The sequence below is a fragment of the Ictidomys tridecemlineatus genome, chromosome 7 (assembly GCF_052094955.1).
Source record: "Ictidomys tridecemlineatus isolate mIctTri1 chromosome 7, mIctTri1.hap1, whole genome shotgun sequence".
Lineage (NCBI taxonomy): Eukaryota > Metazoa > Chordata > Mammalia > Rodentia > Sciuridae > Ictidomys > Ictidomys tridecemlineatus.
The window spans coordinates 59,801,104-59,823,316 of NC_135483.1; the positions used below are offsets into that span (position 1 = coordinate 59,801,104).

The window sequence follows — 22,213 nt, forward strand, 5'->3', positions numbered from 1 at the left end:
AAAAAGGGAGGGGAAGAGTGAGGAGAATCTTTATCAAAATACCTGAAAATTCATAAAGTTGCAAGAAAGAAAATCTGAGTCCAGACCTCAGGCGAGTACTACCTCATCATAGCAATACTATACACTAGTTGAAGATGACAGGCCATAAAAATGCACTCCATTTCCTGTTTTCTTTCCCAATTCTTGAGAATGCTTTGAGTGTATAGGGAACACAATGCTGTTATTCCAGCATGCATATATAGATATATAGATATATATATCTATATATATGCATATCTATATATCTATACACACACACACATATATATGTATATACATATATATATCAGCATATATTCCATCATATATATATTACACACACACATGAGACAACTATAAGGACCTGGGGCATAGCTTAATGGCAGAACACTTGCCTATCATGTAAGAGGCCCTGGGTTCAATTCCCAGCACAAGAAAAAAAGCATAACAAATTTACTATGTTCATACATGTTCAATACAAACATTTCAAGCACTAGACATATGTGTAATATAAAAGTGGAAGTACTCCTTGATATGCCTATTTTTTATTATATTCTACAATGCTAACATTTGTTACAGTCTTCCAAATATTTTCTACTCAAATCAAACAGGCATATACACTTTTTTCTTTCTTTATCCAAATAAAATTAGTGGTAGTTTCACAAATTGGAAGTTTAAATTCTATTAAAAGTATAAGCTTTGGGGTTCCCTAGACCTGGACTCAAATCTTCAACTTTTTGGTGGTGTGACCCTAGAAAATTTACTTCTTTAAGCTTCATTTTTTAGGGGAAGTATAAAAATAGTAGTTATTTTGTGAGGCTTGATGATTAAAATCTATATAGTGTGTATAAATCACTTAGCACAGTGCCAGACACATAGTGTTTGATAAACACTGATTGTCTATGACAAGTGACCTTTCTCATTATTTCCCTTTTATATTTAACTACTGTTAAATAGATGTTGCTCATTTCAACTAATTATATCTAAGTTGGAAACTCGTTTTTTAAGTGTAAAATTAAATTAACATGTGCGGGGGTGGGGGGAGGAGTCTCACTTTTTTTTTTTTGGTCATAATCTCCTGAGTCTCCCCAATACTTCACTCATGTCTAGAGAGTGGATTCTGCAATGAAAAAAAAAACTTTTGTGACTTCATGGCGCGCTGAGAATGCTCAACCAGGTCAGGTTTTACACAGTGCGCACAGCAGCATTTGCTTTATCATGCAATTGCTGGGTGGCACCCCTTTAAGCTCGTCTCCCACAGTCGCGCCCCTCCATCCCCTCTGAGATAAGGACTGCCACAGGGGAAACGAAACCTCATCGGAACCGAGGGGGACTTGACCGCCGAGGGGCGCCTCCTGGGAGCAGCGGCAAGGCGCGGTGCGTGTGTGAGGTGCGCCCGAGGGGTGCAGGGGTCTGGCAGAAAGGGCCCGGACAGAGCGCGGGCTGGAGGTTCCTCTCCGGGTTCTGGCACTTGGTTCTCCAGAATCTTCGTCTGGAGGCATCGTCCCCGCCGTCTGCAACCCCAGGGTCCCACTGCCTCCACAGTGCGGCCCTGCTGTCCCACTCGCTTTCTTTTTTGGCACTGCCCTTTGCCCTCCCTTGGAGTCCTCTGTTTACTCTCCCTTCACTTCCAGTCACCCATAGGTCACCCTCCCTCTACCACAGTCACCCATTTTGTCCCCTCGCTCTTCACTGCTCCCATTCCCAGAGGACTCTGCCGACAGAGATGCTGTGGACCCCCCGGCCAGGGTCCGCTCTGGTGAGAACCCTCAGTCCACCTTTGCCCCCTCCTCCGGGACATGGGAGGCAAGTTTCCGCCCCGTCCTTTCCCCAGTGACAGGACTTGGCGGCGGCCACTGCCGGGGAGGCGGAGGGAGGGACGGCCTGGCTCCCGAGCCCCCTCCTCTGCTCGCGAGCTCGCGCGGTCTGTCTCTCTCCGCAAGTGCGGAGACGCGGCGGCGGCGGCGGCGGAGGAGGAGGAGGAGGAGGAGTGGAGGAGGAGGAGGAGGAGGAGGAGGGAGTTGGGGGAGGATCTCCATTGAAATAAACAACCAGGCAGCAGTTATTAACACGGGAACATGGCGGCCGCAGCCTCAGCTACAGCTTCGGCGGCGAAGGTCAGCGCCGACGGCAGCCGGCACCTGACGGCGTGACCGACCGGAGCCGGTAACCGCGCCTTCCCCAGGGGCTGCGAGGGCGGGTGGGAGGCAGGCGGGGGGCGCCGCGTCCCCACCCCCAGCCGCGACTGCCCTTCCTGCGCGGAGCCCGGAGGAGCCGTGCGCCTCCGAGAGGGCTGTTTTTGTGTGCGGGCACCGCTGCCCGAGTGTGCGGAAAACGGGAGTTGCATCCCGGAGGCGCCGCGGAGCTGGGGAGTTGGGGTTTGGGGGTGGGGAGGGCGGGAAGCGGCGGGGAGACGCGGAGTCCCCGGGAGAGAAAGGAGGCGCTCCAGCGCCTTGCGAGAGCTCGGGAGACGAGTCCCGGAGCGCGAGGCGGGCGGAGGCTGCAGCCCGCGGCGCAGGCAAGAGGTGAGCGCCGAGGCGCGGCGGGGAGGCCGGGGGCGCGGGCGCGGCCCCCACTGGAGGAGCGAGTGCCTGCCGCCCAGACCGGTGCGGGGTCGGAGAGAGCCGAGGCTCCGGCTCTCCCGAGGGCAGCGCGGCTGAGCTGGGAAGGTGAATCCCCAGAAGGTGCATTCTTTGAGGGAAACGCTTTGCGGCTGCAGCGCAGGGTGGGAGACGGGCGAGGGGAGGCAGACTCGGGAAGTGCTGGGGGTGTGTGAAGGTGAAGCGGAGTGTCAGAGGCGGCCGGCGGGCTGAGCCTCTAGGAGGAGGAGGTGGAGAAGGAGGAGGCGGGGAGCCCCGGCCGGGCAGGCGGCCGGGCCCGTGTCAGCGCCGGGGGCGGGGGGCGAGGGGCGCCGCGCGCCGCGGGCGGACGGGAAGGAGCTGCAGCGGGCGGGGCGGCGGCGCGCTCGGGCCGAGCAGGCCGGGCCGTGGTGGGGGCGGGGAGCCGGGGGCCGGGCCGCGGCGGCGCCGAGCTGGGCTCGCCCCTGACTTAACTTTCTGGGTGCGGGCATGTGTGCTGGAGGCGCGCTGGGGCCGGGGCCGGGGGCGGGAGGCGGTCCGGGAGGTTCCGGGTTGGCTCGCCAGCGCCCCCTTTTCTCTCCCCCTTTTCCCCGCCCCTGAAGGGACAGGCCCTCAGGGCCCCAGGCGGGAAGCGGGAGGGGCCCTTCGGCCGGCTCGCGACGGTCACGCCCCGGTCCTGGGGACACGCCTCTTTAGGGCCCCTTGGGGCTACTGGGGGAGGGGGCCAGGGTCGTCGCTGCGGGCTGGCGCTCCCCGCCCCCAGCCCCTCCGGGGAGTCCCGGAGGCGCCTCTTCCGAGATCGGGGGTGGGTCGGTCCCTGGTTAGATGGTCCCTCCCTCTTCCCCCTCCCCCTAGTGGTTTCCGGGGCCTGCGGGACCGAGGGGCGGGAATCGGGGACCGGAGCCCCTTCAACGGGCCGGGTACTGGAGTGGGTCTAACGCCTTCTGGGTCCGTCACTGGTAGGGGAAACTTTCCTAAACCTGAGACCAAGCCGAACACCCTCCTCCGCCACCTCGTCCTCTAATCCCACTCCCACTCCACCACCTCCAACGCCTTCCCCTCCCACCGACCCGAATCTTGCTGCGTCTGACTGATGGGGCAGTGAGCCAATCGAAGGCGGGGAGCTGACCTGCCGGGTGTCGGTAAGCCAATCGTGGAGACCGGAGGAAGAAAGGGGGCGGGGTTTCTCCCGGACCAGTTGGAGCAGAGTTGCAAGCGGGGCGGAGGAGTCATGGAGACGCCAAGAGCCGTCCACTCTTGTCCATCCCTAGTCACCCGTACCTTGATCGGTGGGGTAGTGTCACTTACACGGCGTCTGGTTTGTAAGAGGTGCACGTAGAGGTACACGAGATACTGTATTTCTCTTGTACCTCGAGAGGCGTTGTCTGAGACACGACGAAGTCCAAAGCCACTTTAGGATGTGGCAGTAACTCCCGTGGCCCGGTTCTAAAATGGCATATGTTGTAGTGATTATGTTCTGGATCTCAGCGCCGGGTTTACCTGCTGAGGATCATAGAAGTTACCCGTTTGCCTGTGTCTCATTTTAATCAGCCACTCCAGCATGGGGACAATGAAATTTTAAAGGGTACCCTGAGAATGAAGGCATGGGGTAGTCTTACGTCAGCTGATTATTGGGAGTGTAAAGCATCATTGTTTGTAATGGCTTCACTGGTTCCTTGTGTAATTAGACCGCCAATTACCAAAGTGCATTTGAAAGTTTGGCGTTTGGGGGACGACAGGAAAAAAAAGAATGTTGTGGTTCAAGGTATGCTCTCCCCCCCCCCTTTGCTTTTTCTTGGGTAAACAAAATGAAGTTAGAAACCAAAGCATCACTGAAACATTAAGCGTGGGTTTTTAAGGAGCAAAGCTAGTCAAAGAATATTTGTCTACAGAAGAAAAAAAAAAAAGTCTGAGTAAAATGTAGTTTGCCAGATTACTCCCACACAAAAGATTCCTAAAAATAATTTTAGTTTTCTTCTTAAACACTGCTGAATAGTACAGTGTGTGGATACTTTTCTGGTTTATACAAGGTTAGGAGACATCTTTGGTTGTTTTAACAGTTGCGTTCAGTCAAGTGACTTTCTCAACTCCTGACTTTCAGGAACAGAGAAGGTAAGTCTTTGCTTTTCTGTAAGGAGCACAGGTTGCTCGGCAGGAATAGCAGTGTTAAAAAGACAGCAGCTGCTACAGTGCGCTTGTGTGTGTGTGTTGTGTGTGTGTGCGCCCGCACTCTCCTGTTCTTTGTTGGTGTGTTTAGTGCATCCTGGCAGCAGAAATGCTCCTTTTCCCAACTGGAATTTGTAGAATCTTTGGGAGTTCAAAGAATGAACAGTGTTAGAGTAAGAATGAATCTATTCACTTTTGGGATAAGCATCCTATGAGTTTAATTTTGAGGCTTTTAAAAAAGATATTTTATGGGCATGAGATTTATGTTATCTATCCGGTTTTCAAGTTTTCGTTAATGTTGGGTTACTAAGAAATAATTGAAAATATGGTTTTAAGGAACAGCATTCTGTTGTAATATACCATTTTAAAATGCATGTGAATTCGCAGTCAAGTATAATCTTGGGTGTTCGTGTAGACATAAATTAATTGCATTCTGCTATAGCCCTTGAGGTATTATTTTAGTAATAAAAGAGTCAAAACTGAGAAGATAAAACAAACATTTATTTAAATTGTCGGAAGTAGGGAGTGTTATAGACATTCAAAATTTAACAACATTCAACCCTCTACCCCCATCATTAGTTACTGTAGTTACTGATGGCCACTCTCATGCACCTCCTTCTCTCTGTTTTATATGATTAAGAGCAACACATTATTTTACTCATTCCTTCCATCAAACCTTGAAAATGTTATCAGATTCTTGGTTGCAGAGGCAAGCAAGTCCCCTAATGCCTGGTTAGGGGGGAAAAAAAACCTCTCAAGCATATGGAGACATCTAGAAAAAGATGTGCATCGTCAGCTGTGATTCCATTGTGTGCGCTCTCAGACTGGATCTGAGCCTTCTTCCTCCTGGGAATTTCCCTCTTAACAAGAGGAGTTCTTTGACTTTTAGATGTCAGGATACTGAAGCAGAGGTAGAAAAGGAGCTCACCAATTATGAATTTAAATTTTTTTGGCAATTAATATTTTTAACTACCTTCATTGGTTAAATATAATTTAGGGTGACGTTAGCTCAGTGTTAGTAAAACATTTTACTGGAAATATAAAATTTAAGGAATGGAAGAGATCTTGGACTGTGATATACAATTGGATAAAGGGGTAATGCTCCCTGGTTGCCTTTTTCTATAGTTATATCTTATTAAAGCTTTCCTGGTCTCAGTGGAATCAAGAATCTGTGAGCAGGCTTCCATTACACACCCTATATTTAAGGATTCAGTACCTTAGCTGTTTCAAATCACATCAGGTTGAAATGTGACCCATAAGTTGACAGCTCAGATTTCTTAGAAAAAAATGTTTGTGTTGTGTTGGATTTAAAGCAGTTCTTTTAAGCAGTCCTTCTTAGAATGTTGGGTAGGGAAAAAGAAAAAGAGTGGTTTCTTTAAACAATTCTAGAAGATTAATTTTCTGAAATGCACAAGTGTGTACTCATTTGATATTTTGACCATTTTATTATGATAGTAATTATATTTAAAAGCACAGCTAATGTTTGGCTGTTGTTAGGGCAAAAGTAGAAATCATTAGCTTTTTAGTATTTTGGGTTTATAGTTTTGTTGGATACTGTGTTGTTACATGCTTTATTGATTTTAAATGAAAAGAGTAGGAGGGAGAAGATAAATAACTGCTTTAAGCTGTTCGTCTTTCATTGTAGTAAATCAAAAAATCAGCAGCAAATCAGTGACTTTTACACTAGTGAAATAATACTGTGTACATACCAATAATGCAAGCCAAGTAAAGGAAAGCAGAACAAAGTCTTTTAGTCTTATTTTTGCCCTTCATATTTCAAACTAATTGATTTCTGTGCTTTACTTTTTTTAAAAAAATATTTATTTATGTATCTTTAATTTTAGGTGGAAACATTAGTTTGTTTTTACATGGTGCTGAGGTTCAAACCCAGTGTCTCGCGCATGCTAGGCATGCACTCTACCATTGAGCCACCACTCCAGCCCCTCTGTGCTTTACTTTTCTAAATAAAAAGATATTAGTGTTGGTGTGTTTATTTCCTTCTTTGTTTTAAAAATTTCTAGGTGGGTTTAGGAATTGCTAACTGTAGAAAGAATATCATGTCATATTACCCTCTAAAGTCTATTAAAAAGTAATGTTTGGAAAAGCTATAAAATTCTGTTATCCTGTCACCCCCAATTTAGACAAGCAGAGAGAGAACATATACTTTATGGGCCCTACATGGTAATTTCTAGATGGAGTTGAATGTGACTTCTATACATCTTTTAGAAAACATTTAAAATTGATTATGAAAAGGGGTGGAAATCTTAAAGATAAACTTCTGCTTTTGAATATCACTGGAATTAAAAGACTAGATAGTCTGCAGGTAGAACATAATACTTTTAGTTTTGGGGGCAAATATTTTATGTGATTACCCATGAAATTCTTGCTGATCATCAACCATATTTCTGGCACCAGTGGCTGTGATGACATAATACATTGTGGAAATGTTGATTCTAGGACATTGTTCAGTTGGTTTTTTGAGTGGAAGTTTCTAGAGAATAAGTGATCAGGGAACCTATGGTAGTGATTTACTTAACTAGTTTTGAGGCTTTTGGATATACGCTCATACTTTCAAGTAATGAAGAAAAGAGGGCTGCATGTTATTAACCCCTACTTGAAAATACTAAAAAAAAAAAAAAAATGTGACCAGTCATCAGTTGATAGATATGTGTAAAATTGAAGCTGTTAATTCTGGTAGAATTGATGCCTAAAGATAGTTCTGAACTGTTCTTTCTTTATAACTAACGTAAATCTCATTTGGGCTTTTCATTTTACTTTATTTTTCAGCATCTGGGATTGAACCCGGGACCCTTAAACCCTGAGTCAGATCCCCAGCCCCTTTTATTTTGAGACAGGGTCTTACAAAGTTGCTAGGGCCTCACTAAGTTGCTAGGGCTGGGTTTGAACTTGTGATCCTCCTACCTCACCCTCCCAAGTCCTGGGATTTACAGAGTGTATAACACCAGGCCTGATTTTGTTTTGATCTTTTTAGATCTTTGCATTCGTGCTTCCTTTATGCATTGTTTCATTCATATGTTCACTTAGCCATTTTATGCTTATTTGAGTGTACTAGCATTGGCCATGTACTTGAATAATAAAAACAGTGCATTAAAGAATCAAGTGATTCAAGGGGGAACATAGAATAGTTGATGATGCTTTTTTTTTTTCTTTTTAATTTTTATTTGTTTTTTTTTGGTGGTGGGGAAGATGGAAAGGGAAGTGTTTGCTTTAAGTTCAGTTTCTTTGGTACTTAAGCTCTGTTGTGTGTTTGTGATTTTAATTATGTAATGTCAGCAAATTGTACTTTGATTATGTATGTGAGCTCTTTTTCCTGAAAATAGAATTATTATATGTATAATTTTTAAAAAGTTGTTAAATGTTCCCTTGACTGATTAGTGTATTAAGTATATTTCCTTCATAAAGGTATAAATATTTATAGAAAGCTTTATTTCCTCTGAAATCTGTTGCATTCTCTCTATCCTAAGTCCTGTGTGGTTTGTGGTGGGGATGGTACTTCTCAGTTGGTTGAAGGTGATAGAGCAGCATGTCTGGGACCTCCCATTCCTGTGGGTTGCCTGCGCACTGTTGCAGCTTTAGGGATACATATTCTGGACCTTCACACCTTATCTTTTTAAAGGAAGGAAAGCTCATGTTCAGATCCCTGCATTAGGTGTTCTGCTTTGGCTGTCAATTTTCTAGATGTGTCTTATGTTTGATCTCAACTAAAATGCCTGCATTGGGAGAGTAATAATGATAAAAGCACAAATGACGGTAACAACTCAACTATTGAGTTCCAGTAACCTGATAGTTTTTTTGATATGTGCTCATTTTTTCATTCCTGTCACTACCCTGTAAAATAGAAGTTACCCCCCCCCTTTTTTTTTTCAGGAGTTAAGTTTAAAGGGGATTAGGTTATTGTGCCTAAGGACAAAACTTTTTTGGGAAAAGTTAACCTTGAGCAGTAAGTGGGGAAACAGTTCGTAAACATAGTGAATGGTGAGTCTGAGCATGTCTTATTTGGAATTTGACAAAGCAAATATTTGTAGGACTTTAAGGCTGTCAGTCTAGTTGTATAGTCCATAAGGGATTTGATTCATTTCAGTCCTACAAATTATGTCAGCAAGTATCTTCCAGACTCTTGTCTGAAGGTGGGCCTCTGCCTGGACAGAGTTATTTATTTTAAAACCAAGAAGTATTTTCTAGCTTTTGTTGTCCTCAGCCCAGATTTTAACCCTTCTTGAAATTGAGTATTCTTTCCTGTCATTTACTTTTCAAGAAATAAGAACTACAAGGTAAAATAGTTAACATTTACTAAAAACCTAGTGTCGATTTCAGGTGTCTTTGTTGTAAACTCTGGTAGGTTGGTTTCTCCCCATAGTGCCCTGAGGTGGTGGTTCTTGTTATCTCAGGAAATGGAGGCACAGAGCTGTCAAATAACAGTCTAGTTGTATAGTCCATAACATGCCAAAGGTCACACAGTCAGACTACTGAAGAGGAATTTGAACCCAAGCAGCCTTTGCTTCCTTAGCCCTGCCTCCTTAACTGGAATTGTTGTTAGCTATTGGACTCTTATCCAGTGCTTTGTTGAGGTAACATCCATTAGTGGTAGTCCCCGGTAGTGAAAGGGAAAGGGGTAGGAATGTATTTTGCAAAACCGTATTTTCACTGCCTATTGTTCTCACAATAGAAAACTTGATTGTAGGTAGAAACTAGGCAGAGTACACTATGGGAGATAGGTTTGGAATGGAATAAAAAGCTGATACAGATATTTGTCTTATTTCTTTAAAACATATTTAATTCAGACGTGTTAACTGTTGGGTACAGATTGTGTGAGGATGTTTTGCACTCCCATGTAGCATGGATGACTCCGTGTTGAGATATTGTAGTCCCAAAAGAAGCTGATAATATATTCAGTCATCTGACTTCTGCTCTGCTATTTGTGGAATTCTTCTGTCTGCTCAATTATTTGCAGGGAGCCAGGAGAGCTTTCAGAGAGCTCTTTACCTATGCACGTGTGAGGTTCTGCCTGCACTGCTTGTAATGTTCCAGCTGCTGGAACTGAAGACCTGTTTTCATAGATCACAATATAATGCATGGTGTTTTCTGTTATTTGTTTGTGTCCATGTGAAATGTGATCCCAAATTGTCCAAGGCTTAACTTGGAGAACGTGAGTGAGTTCTGGAAGTTCCTGTTGCCACTAACTGATCTGTGCCCATTGAAGTACCGTCGAAATGAGGATTGTCTTTTCTAGAAGATCATTCCTGCTTATAAAAGCAGCCCTTGATTCAGATGTGAAACAACTTTCATTGTTTTGATGTTACAGTAGCATTTGTAATGATATTTTATATTAATTTATCTGAAAATTTCTAATTCTATTGTTAATATGCTTTAAAGTGAAAAGTTTTTTTATCAGAATGCAAATGAAAAAATTGAATTGCATTATCTTCAGGGGTCCTATACCTTGAGCCATTTGTAGGCCATCTTTAGAGTTAATTAAAACATTTACATAGTCTTATGGGTAACAAATTTAAAAATACATTTAAAATTTTTTTTTACCTTTATTTTATTTTTATATGGTGCCGAGGATCGAACCCAGGGCCTTGCACATGCTAAGTAAGCGCTCAACGGCTGAGCCATAACTCCAGCCCCTAAAAAATACATTGTGATGTGCAAGAATATGTGTGTGTATGCTCGTTTGTTTATTTATTTATTTATATGTTGGGAATCAAATATGGGGCCTTGTACATGCTAAGCATATACTCTGCCACTGAGCTATAGTCCCCAACCCCTAGGATATATATCTTTATAATAGGAATATTAATAAATATAATATTTAATAGGTAGTCACCTCTGTGTGGTTAACATTGGAACATGGAAATTCTTTCACATATCTTTTTAGATCCCTAAATTAGAAATATAGAAATTCCTTACCAAAATTCTGAACTTCAGGAGTATATACATTTCTGTAAATTAACATAACGTTTCTTGGAATTAGAGATGCTGGATGTGGTGGTTAAGGATACAGGCAGTGGGATTACAGTGCTTGAGACAATTCTGCTGTCCTGCATCTGCTGTCTTTAGCCTGCAGAGTGTCATGCATGTCCTATAAGATGTGCAGCCCATTAAAACTAAGCTCCAGGCACTGACTGCTCATTGTTTATGACTTTGAATTGAGGGTGTATTGATAAATAATGGTATAATTTCTTGACTGCTTCAGTTTGGGTTTCACTCTTTATAGAAAATTTCTCTTCTGCTTCCTTTTGTCTTTCTTTCGTGAAATTTTTTCCCCTCTAAGAGTTGAAGATGGAAGATGGGTGGTAGTGAAAAGAACACAGTTAAGATTACGGGGGAGTTGGGTGTGGTGGTGCACACCTATACTACCAGCAGCTTGGGAGGCTGAGGCAGGAGGATCACAAGTTCAAAGCCAGCCGCAGCAACTTGGTGAGGTCCTGTGCAACTCAGTGAGGCCTTGTCTCCAATAAAATACAAAAAAAAAGGACTGGGGAAGTCATTAAGTGCCCCTGGGTTAAATCCCTGGTACAAAAATAAAATAAAAAAGAATACTGGGCATGTCTGTTACTGTCATTAAGGATTTCATGTAGATGATCATGATTTGTGGTTTCCTTCTTTATCAAACAGATTTGCCCTGTAACAGCACTTAGTTAAAAAGCTAGCTGTTAGTTAAGAAAGCCATTAGGTAGTGCTGGGTTAAGTTCACTTATCAGTCATTGGCTGATTTGTGGGATGTTAGTTGCTGGACAACATTGTGGTCTAGCAGACTGGGACTGAGCCTCTTTTGTTTGGTAGGATTATTACACTCACCAGCTTTTATGTATTTTATTTTTCTCTTTTAAGGATATTGTTACAAGCTCTTTAATGTTAGATGTCTTGAGAATAGTCATTTGGTCCAAAATGGTCAAAATGGTACATATTGGAATCTTGAGATGATTTAAGATGGTGAAAACTATAAACCAATTCCTAAAACTTAAGAACATCTGCACCTTTGGAGTTTCTCATAGTGAATTGTATTTTTTATTTCTGTAATTTCTGTTTTGAGACTTATTTTATGTGTTCTTATTGCTATTTTAAATCTTATTAATATCTTGATTTCTTAAGTCTTTTCCATACGGGGATGATATAAAAATTTTCTTTGAAAATATTAATTTATTGTATTTTTTTAAAGAGAAAGAGAGAGAATTTTTCAATATTTATTTTTTAGTTTTCGGCGGACACAACATCTTTGTTTGTATGCGGTGCTGAGGATCGAACCCGGGCTGCACGCATGCCAGGCGAGCGCGCTACCGCTTGAGCCACATTCCCAGCCCAATTTATTGTATTCTTTACCACCAGAGACTTCTAAGTAAATAATACAAATGATGGAAACTAGCAAAGGAAATTGAAGTCACATGAAGATCTTTCCCTTATTCTGCACACTACCTTTTATATTAGCAAAGGGCACACAGAATATTAACTAAGAATCCTAATGGAATGGATGACTCTTAAGTTATAAGATATAATACAACAAAATAACATGATACTTGCTATGGACTGAACATATGTATTGAGGATGACACCGCTCCCCCCCAAAGAAAAGTCAAGAAAATGTCTGGACATTGAAGGGCATTGGAAAGCAAAACTGGAGCATTATTTTTCTCTAGTTAAAGGACATTTACATAATCAACAGCAGCATTCTTGCAATCATTGATAAACTCATTTTTTAAAATATTTATTGTTTAGTTGTAGTAGGACACAATATCTTTATTTTATTTATTTATTTTTATGTGGTGCTGAGGATCGAACCCAGGGCCTCACATGTGCTAGGCAAGTACTCTACCGCAGAGCCACAACTCCAGCCCCTGATAAACTCATTTATAATATTTTCACTTGAAGGAAACATTCAGGAGAGAAGAGAAATAGAAGATGAAGGAAGCCCAAATTGTAGCTTGAGGGGGCAGTGGCTTTAGGCAAGAATTAACTGGGCCTAGGCATACCTGTTCAGGGTCTGTTGCTCCAGGAGTCATGACCTATCACCTGGAGAGGCACTGCCTTTTATCTTGTATGTATATGGGGAGGGGTCAGCCACTGGGACCTTCATGTGGAGAGGGGAGAGAGAGTAAGGGAAACCCTGTGGTAGATGGAAGATGGTGCAAATCCCAGGGGTTGAGGCACCTGATGCTCATTTGTACAACAGTTGTTTACCTGCTGCACCAGAAGCAGGCCATCTGTTAAGTATAGAGCCTTCTGATCTGCATCCTTCCTTTTGGGGCAGGATGACAATGCTGATGGCCTGCTTCCTTCAAGCACCATGAACCCCAGAGGCCTCTAATCTCATGCTCTGAATTACTAAACATTTGGGGGACTTTTGTTTTCAGGGAAGATGTGGGGCACCACTTACCAAAAAATGGGTGAGATAAGCCTAGAGGAAGGGAAGGCCTTTTGGGGCTTCTGGTTTTCTGAGGTTGAACACTATACTTTACCAGGCTTGTGCATCTGTGGGCTGTTGGAGGAGTAAGGGGAAGTAGTGCCTTTGCAATGAGCGATGAAGGGAGTTTTCCTTTTTCTATCTCTTTCTTGTTTCTCATTGAGCTTCAGGTAAGTCTGGGAGCCATATAGCAGATTTGAGTGTCTGCCCCAAGTTTTCATAGATGTTTACTCTTTTCAATAAAGGGATTTGGATTAGGTAAATAGCTCAGAGGTACAATACTTGCCTAGCATGTGTGAGATCTTGGGTTCATTCCCCAGCATCACAAAAAAGAAGTGTGTGTGTGTGTGTGTGTGTGTGTGTGTGTGTGTGTGTGTGTGTGTGTGTGTTGGGGGGGGATTTGATTTAAGTGTATAATGAAAATAAACAAAAAGAAATACATTCAGAAAGGAATTAGAGATGGCTTAAAGCAAAACCCCTCAGGAGTGTTGAGCCAATGATGTACGAACGTAGGTTAAAAAGACCAAGCAGATGGAAAATACCAATGCAAAGAGGAGCTATGACTAAAATTTGTATTAATGAAGGTATATATAGAGTATAAAGCAAGAGTAATGAGCACCTGACCTTGCAGTTTAAAGGAGTTTTAGGGACATACTAGAAATTTATTTAAAGTTATCAAACTGAGTAGGCATCTCATGGTACTTGCTAGTTAAGTGAATGAACAGTATATAGTTTATTTAAGGCTTAGATAAATATATGGGTGACTTTATAACATGTTAGTAAAACAGATGAAGACTTTTGGTATACATTCTTTGAAGTTTAATCTCAAGGAGAGAGACCATGAACTAAAGTGCTTTGACTAATTTGGTATTATAGTTTTGTCCATTGTATCCTGCAAGTATGCCTTTAATGGCACATATTGGCTTGTCTGAATGATTCAAAAAATTGCACTTTCTTATTGGTTTTCTAAAATTGGGGAGTTTACATACTTACATACATGCATACATACACATATTGCCTGCATGCGCGCGCACACACACACACACACACACACACACACACTTTCCCCCAGATAGTAAGTCACCTTCTTTGCTGCAGGTCATTAATAGACTGATCTCCAAATATTCACTTTCTAGTAATGGAATTCCCCACTCATAATAGATGATAGCTCCAAACACTTTGTGGATGAATCTATCATGAAACCAACTTTTTCTGTTTCTGCTATTTGTATGAACCTTTGTACCTATTAGTATACCTTCCTAGGCTCCTATGAACATCTGTTGATCATACAAATTGTTCCTTGATTTGCCTAGAGAAAAATGAATGAATTATTCTAAAGTTTAGGAAGCATTCCTTATTTTAGGAGTTTATATTACTAATCTCAGTTAATACCAAACTGATCAATCAAAAGAAAAAGAGAGTCTAATAATATTCAGAGGTTATTAGTAAGTTGCTTAATATATTAAGTATAGATTTTATTAAAAGTGTTATACAGAATCGATAAATACTTAAATTTTTGGCCTTGTCACTTTGGTAAAAATTGAATATTTTTTACACCTGGACTTATTAAATTTTCCCCTGTAGAGTATTTTGACACTCTGGTGAAAAGAGGGATTAATAATATCCGTTTATAGTAGAGAGAGGAGAAAAAGGTAAAGAAAACCTTGGGGAAATTCAGTAGTTCTAGAAAGGTAATAAAACAAAACCAAACACAAAGAAAGTATACCAGAGTTGGCACTTAAATATTTCTACTGAAGAAGTGATAAAAGAGAGAATGAAAAGCATCACTTGAAGGGCTGTTTTCTCAATAGATAATGAAATTCTACAGTGATCCAAAGAGCAGAGCCCTTAGAGTCTACATTAATATATGCTTGTGACAACACTTGTAAAAATATTCTCATCCTCTCCAGATTTCTACTTTAACAATAATTCCTTACCGGGTGGGATCATTTTATTTGCAGAATAAGTCAGAAGACTATGTATCTTCCTGTCATCTATTCTCATTCTGTCACCAACCAATCGTGTGTTAAGTGGTAAAAACCATGTATGACTCAGGTGGAACAGCAAGGTGGCACTTCCCAATGTGCAGAGTCATGTGTGTCTTGTTCCTAATTCCAGTGATGCTTGAATAATGTGGTAAAAAGAGTGGCTAAATAACAACTCTTTCAATGCTTTTATGTTTTTATTTCCTAAAATGAAAGGTTACTAGCTAGAATGTGTTGGGGATTTTCTTTTTTTGTCCCAACTTTTTTTATGAAAAATTACATACAGAAGTTTCAAAAGAATAGCACAATGAGTCCCTGTGTACATTTTGATGTATATATGCTTTTTCATTCCTTTTCCCTTCCACCTTCTCCAGTATGCCAGTGTGGGTGTATGTATTGGATAAATCATTTCAAAGTAAGTTATAGATAGGATACTTCATCCATAAAGAGTACATTACCTTATAATAAAAACATTGTCTGATGTAACCACAGAATACCGTTATTAACATTAAGAAAACTTCTACTATTTAGTCTCTATTTCAGTTTTTCCAGTTGTCTCCAAAATGTCTGTTTCAGCTTTAATTTTCCAACAGAATCTAATCCGTTTCACTCATTACATTTAGTTTCCTGTCTTGCATCTCTTTTTTAATGAGGACCAAGTTTGCCTAGTTTGATTGGTCAAGTCATTTTTAAGAGTCCTAGTCAGTTGTTCTGAAGAGGATGCTCTTGTGTCAGTTTGGGGGCATCTGCTATTGAATGTTTAGAATTCAGTTTTTCCAGAAGCATTAAGAAATTCTTGGATGTGTCAGTGAGATTGACCAGGGTGGAAGAAACAGCACAACCTTTGAGAGCTTATCGCTTGAGATAGTAGCATCTTGTGACGTTGTTGTGATATGCTTCTTCTGCGGCCTCTTTAAGTCTTGGCCTAGACAAACTTTCTACTGCCAGATCATAAGGAGATGCAGAAGAAAAGGCAATATCTGACTTTGAGGATGTTTACTAGCTACTAATTACAGGTATTTTTTTCCCTCTAGGAAGTAGCAGATTTTTTATTTAGGCACAGACCAAGGTGTTGAGGAGTATTGAGATTGAGGTATGAATTTTATAGTTCACTTGGATAAATAGAAAGCTTTAATTCAAACACTTATAGAGACAAACATTTCCTGGAGTGTTTTGGAGTATGGTACCCAGAGTTTCTTGAATAGTTGACCACTCTGTCTTTAAACTTGAAAATTTGTTTTTATTTTTTCTTTGAAGTGTCTCCATTTGTTTTCCATGCTAACCTTCCCTACTCCAAAACTATTTCTAGTTTCTTTAGTTACTAGTTAATGCATCTTTTCACTCTCCTACTTTAGGATCCTATTTAAAGTATGATACAGTCAGTCCTCTCTTCTTTCATGAACACAGGTGTATCTAGGCTTCATTCTCATCTTGAGAAATGGAATATAAAGGTGGAAAACTATTCACAGGTTTGCGGTGTACACTAGAGAGAGGCACCTGGTTAGTCTCATCCCCTTAATACAATGGAGAAGTAGTGATTTTATTTTTAATACAGATACAGAACTCTGTGTATAAGAAGTGTGGGTAAGAAAGATACTGGCACCTAAGAAAATAGTAAGAAATAGCACAGAAAGTTGGATAACCCCAGAATAACCCTTCGATTGAAACTTTAAACGAAAAAGCCAAGCAAAATGAGGTTTTCTCCTTCTTTTGCAAGTAGTACTGTGGGAGGTGGAGCATTGCTAGGCTAATGGCTGTGGTCAGGCCCTGCACCTTCCTCAAGGGGACAGAAAATATTGCTCAATAGTAAGGGAAATGTTGCTTTGTTGAATTAATATTTAAATTGGGAAATTGTAAGCTTAGGACATAGGTTAGAGACATCAAGAAAGGAAAGAAAAGTGAGACTGATGATAGACCTTTTAATTTAACCAATCTGGATAATATTAAAGTGATTATGAACTTAAAATAAATGACTTTTTAAAAAATAAAACTTTTTTATTTTTTATTTTTTTAAAAATAAAACTTTCCTTAAATGTCTTGTAGATAATACTCTGTGGTATTCTCTTTATTGTTTTCATTATGTATATACTCTGCTACTGTTTAAAAAATGTTGGCATATTGGGGAGTGTGTTAATCTTCTGATACTGTAACAAAATACCTGAGGTAATCATTTATAAAAGGGTAAGGTTTATTCAAGCCATGACCAGTTGGCTCCATTGCTTTTGAGTTTGTGGCAGTATATCATAGAGAGAGCGCGTTCACTCCATGGAAAAAAAGAAGAGGGGTTAGGTTAGAACCCTACTGTCTCCTTTGAATGTATCTCCTTCTACCTCCAGTGGCCTAAAGACCTCCCTATTAGTTTCTACCGTCTCCTAAAGCACCAAGGTGGGGACGACATATTTTCTTATGGGTCTTTGTGAAACATTTAAGATTCAAACTGTAGCAGAGAGGGTAAAACAGAAAGTATTGTAGTAAAAAGTATTGAATTCAAACTTCTTCTGTGCTACATCCAAAATAGATGTGGTAGCTGCCAGGGTCATTTGTGAGGTGGAGGGGCATGTGTACTTCAAGATTCTGAAATGTAACCAAAACACCAACATTAAGGACAGGGTGCAAGGGGAAAACAGCAAAACAATTATATATATATATATATATATATATATATATATATATATATATAATAAATGCTATTATTGTAAAACAGTGGCTATACAAAACCTTTAGAAAATTAGGTCTCTTTGAGTATTTACTTTGGTTCTGTTTTTATTCCTTAAGCATCTCAAATTTAAAAGTAGTCATTTAGGAAAAATACTTATAAAATGTGTGATATTTCTCTCTCTCTCTCTTTTTTTTTTTCCTAAGCCAGTTTGAAGTGTGCAAAAATTCCACTTAGGTCAATGAGCTCTTTTACAATGTTGATCTGTATTTTTTTACTAACTGTAAACTGTAGATCCACATTAAGGAGCTCTAGCTTTTTACTGTCCTTGCTCACTGAGTGTTACCTGTCTGTTTGTTTGTACTTTTCTATTTTTAATAATAGTTTGTTTTTAAAATTTCTGCATTTTATCTGTTGTGAGTTTGGAAGTCTGATAACCAGATATGTTTACTCTTTCAGCAAACGTTTAATGAGTACCTTCTATCTGCCAGACACTACTAATACAGAGATTAAAAAAAGAAATGGCCCTATCCTCAAAGTTTTTGCAATTTAGGGAAGGAAAGAGACATGTGGACACATAATTACTGTACAACATATGCATTAGATTAGAAGACTGTATTAAGAATAGAGATCTGTACAGATGTATTATGTGAGAAAAGTTTATTTTGTGAGGCGAAGAAAGGCTTTGGAGCTGCCCTAGTGTTTGATTTGAGCCTCAAAGACTGACTGAGATGAGATTTCATCATAGAATATAGAAAAAGCATTTTAGAGAGAGGCATGCACATAGGATAAAGGTAGAAAATGTATGTTCTGCTTTCTTTTATATTGCTTGCACTTTTAATAAGAACTGCCTGAGAATCTGAGACTTACTGGTAAAGCTAGTGATTGTAGTGCACAGAATATGGAAATGTTTGTCTCCTTTGCATTTTTTGCATGTGTTCTGCTCAGGGTATGCTTACTGTTTTTGCATCATATACCACTCCAAAATTGGTGTCATTGTGCTCACAGATATGGCTCAGAAGCAGAAAGGCATGATGGACATGCTTTATGTGCTACCTGAATAGCTGGTATCTCTTCCAATTAGATTCAGAGCCAGGGCTGGGTTGACGGCTGGAGAATGGAATTAACTAAACCCTTGCTCACTGACTTCTGTGCCTGGTGTTGATGCAGGCCATTGGTTGAAATCTGGGCTGCATTGTAGGGTATCGTACCTACAAATGGCTTCTCCTTGTGTCTGTTTGGGCTTCTCAAGAACATGACCACTTAGGTTCAAAGAATCAGTGTCAAGGAAGCAGATTGTAGTGTGATGTTTTGAAAAACTTTCTGAAAAGAATGTTTATAGACCTGTTTTTGTTTGTTTTGTGGTGCTGGGGATTGAACCCAGGGTCTTGTGCATACTAAGCAAGTGCCTTACTGCTGAGCCACATTTCCAGCTAGGACTTTTTTTTTTTTTTTTTAAACTTTTGTTTACTTAAACAAAAGTATTATATTATACTAACTAATTGTGTAATAATGATTAGACATATGTTGCCTGTAGAAGGACCTGTTACTTTGGGTAAGTGCTTTAATGTTTCTGAGTTCTCATTTCCTTTCTTTTTCTTTTTCTCATTTCCTTTCTTGTGAATGGGGATAATAATACTTGGTGGTGAGTATTATAGAAGGTTTTGTATTAAGAAGCCAGAATGAATTAGATAATTTTAAAGAAACCTGGTGCTGTATTCTCACTTTATCACCAGTAAGATGGAAAGGCAATAATCTTTCAAAAATTTTTCTTTAAATTTTGGAATTAACTTTTTAAAAAGAGAGACAATATGTCCCCATTCTATTTTTCTTTCCTTCTCAGGTATATGTTGTGTGCAACTCTTGATTAAATGATGGAAACATGTATTTGATGACTGTTTGTTTAACCAGAAACCTTTCTAGGAAGCTAGCCTTGACAGCCACTGATGGTAGGAGTAATAATTAACAAGATCCTTCTGAGAGCTCCAGAATGGTGCAGTTTCAGTAGATGATCCATTTTATAAATTAAGGCAGTCTTTTACTAAAAAGATTTCTGATTTTTGTGTGTTGAGAGAAAGGATGATAAGAGTTTTATAAGTCTCTCATTCAAGAGTTATCAAATTTTAGAGTGCATAAATTATCTACTTTGCTTATCAAAGTGAAAGTTCCAAGGTCCCTTCATTGAGGTCTAGAAAATGATGGGTCTAGAAATTGGCTTTTTAAAGGAGACTCTTCAAGTGTCTATTGATAGATACAGGGGGGAACCATCTGTGAAGGCCTCCTGGTCTCAGCCCTAAGCATGGAGGATATCAGGAGTCCCAGTAACTTGAGAGGTAGGTGGCAGGCAGTAGGGACAATCTGTAGAGATGACAGGTGAGACAAAGTGGCAGTTGGTACATTTTGTTTGAAGTCACTTATCTCTAATAAGAAATTTCTCCATAGCAGACAGGTGAGAAAACCACACATTGAAGCAACTTTGGGACATGAATTTTAGTTTGCTTTCATTTTTGAAAATTATTTCAAGATCTCGTTATTAGGTTTTCCTTCCTAATCACTCCTAGGAGGTTATGACACTAATGGGAAGAAGGATTGTAAAGTTATTCTTAGAGACTTCAAAAACCTGAGGACTGTTCTGTTGGAAGATGTTAACATCGAGTAGGAGAAAAATTTGGAGTTCCTCGAATGCAATAGTTTGTTTGTTTTTCAGTTCTGTGAAGGCAGTTTGGTGTAATAATGAGTAGATTGCCATCCAGTACCATTATTTGAACAAGTGTGACCTTGTGCTCCAGTTTCCTTAATTGTTTACGGGACAAGTAGTTAGTGTTCAGTAAACCTGGGTTAGTTATTTGGGATTATAATTCAAAATAGATTATTTTAAATTTATATTGAGGATGTTTCAAATAACCATTTAGGAATGTAATCCTAAAGACTAGAACTACCCACCAGTATATTCAGGATTATTTATGGTCAAGCTTTTTTTTTTTAAGCTTCTTTCCTAACGCCTTTGTCAGTCACTTCCTGTTTAAAGAATGTGAAAGAGTTGTGCAGCACTCTATGTTATACAATGTTATGAATACTTCTGTGGTTATCAACTCTTTTTAAAAAGTAAATGGGGTATTCTGCTTGATTACAGAATGATTATTATTGTAATCCTACAGCATTTTAGTACTGAGTAAATATAATTCAGTATTTCTCAACAGGTGAGGGCAGAGGAAAAGAACAGATAATTTGTCATTTGGCCTGTGGAAATTCCTGTGTCTTCACATCGTGCGGTCACATGGTAGTTGTTGTTTGGTGAAGCTGGTAGTGAGTGTCATTTTGTGCAGAAAATTGAGAGGACGGTGATTTAAATCAAGAGTTAAAGTGTCTAATGCTTTGGAATAAAGTTGGAGTTTTAACTATTCAGAGATGGCAAAACATTTTTATTATATTGAAAATATCTGAAAAATAAACTATGAAATTCATGTTTGCTTAACTTGGGAGATTGCTTGCTTAACATATCTAGGTGTTTTTCTTAGAAGTAGATAATGTTATTCTCTACAAAGAGATATACTTAGATTTCTCAGGGAAATATCTCATGGGAACTCAGTGTTAGAATTAGTTGGCTGGATTGATTATAATTTAAAATAAAACTCAGTTTTTTTTTTTAAAAATTACTGCATAAGACTTAAATGTTGATTAGTTTAACTTATGGCTTGAAATAAAGTTATTTTTCTGGGAAACAAGTGAAGCTCTTGCTAAGAAAGGTCAGATTAATTCACCAAAAACAGGTATCTGCTTTTCTAGGAGTTTGACTATAATCTTGTAAGTAAATGCTTCAAAACCATTTGAATCACCAAGGAAAGCAAGTCACTTTAGTAACTGTCCATCTAAGTGGTATACATTGTACAGTTTAATTAAATCTGATCATCAGTAATCATTCTCTTTTCCATAGAGATAAGTTGACTCTCTGAAATTTTCAAGGTCTGCCTATTCCAAAGATAAATTCAGGATGGTAGAGGATGCCTGCAGTCAGTTGTGTTTGCCTTGTTTACAAATGTAGTACACTGATTTACGCAGGTGATGGAAACCTATGTAGCTAAATTCTCTGATGGAAAGTTTCCAGATCCACAGGGAAAGATGAGATATTAGATATAGTTACCGGAGACCAGTATTTAGAGGTTGTGTTTATGAAGTTCAAAAGAACAAATGCCTTTTATTAGTGGAATATGAGCAGAGCATTTGTAAATAGTAGTAAAGGAAATTTCTGGGATGATTTTAGTGCACCTCTCATACATGAACATAGATGATTGGTTACATTTAGAATGTTGGATTTCATGTAGTTCAATTTTTATATAATTAATAAATCTCAGTAACACTGCTGTATAGTAGACTAATAACCATTACT

The 22,213-nt window shown here is 40.0% G+C and overlaps 1 protein-coding gene across 12 annotated transcripts in view; it reads left to right on the forward strand.

The window, feature by feature from the left end:
- Positions 1–1,260: 1,260 nt before the first annotated feature.
- Positions 1,261–22,213, forward strand: part of Ncoa2 (nuclear receptor coactivator 2) — a 259,997-nt gene continuing 239,044 nt past the window's right edge. For 8 of the 12 annotated variants that reach the window (XM_078017041.1, XM_078017051.1, XM_078017052.1 and 5 more), the window contains exon 1: positions 2,031–2,184. The gene's annotated coding sequence lies outside the window, so the exon portion shown is untranslated. Of the gene's footprint in view, positions 1,396–1,521; positions 1,778–2,030; positions 2,185–2,459; positions 2,544–22,213 lie in introns of those variants that run through there. The other 4 variants (XM_078017044.1, XM_078017042.1, XM_078017048.1 and 1 more) reach the window with 4 other exon arrangements.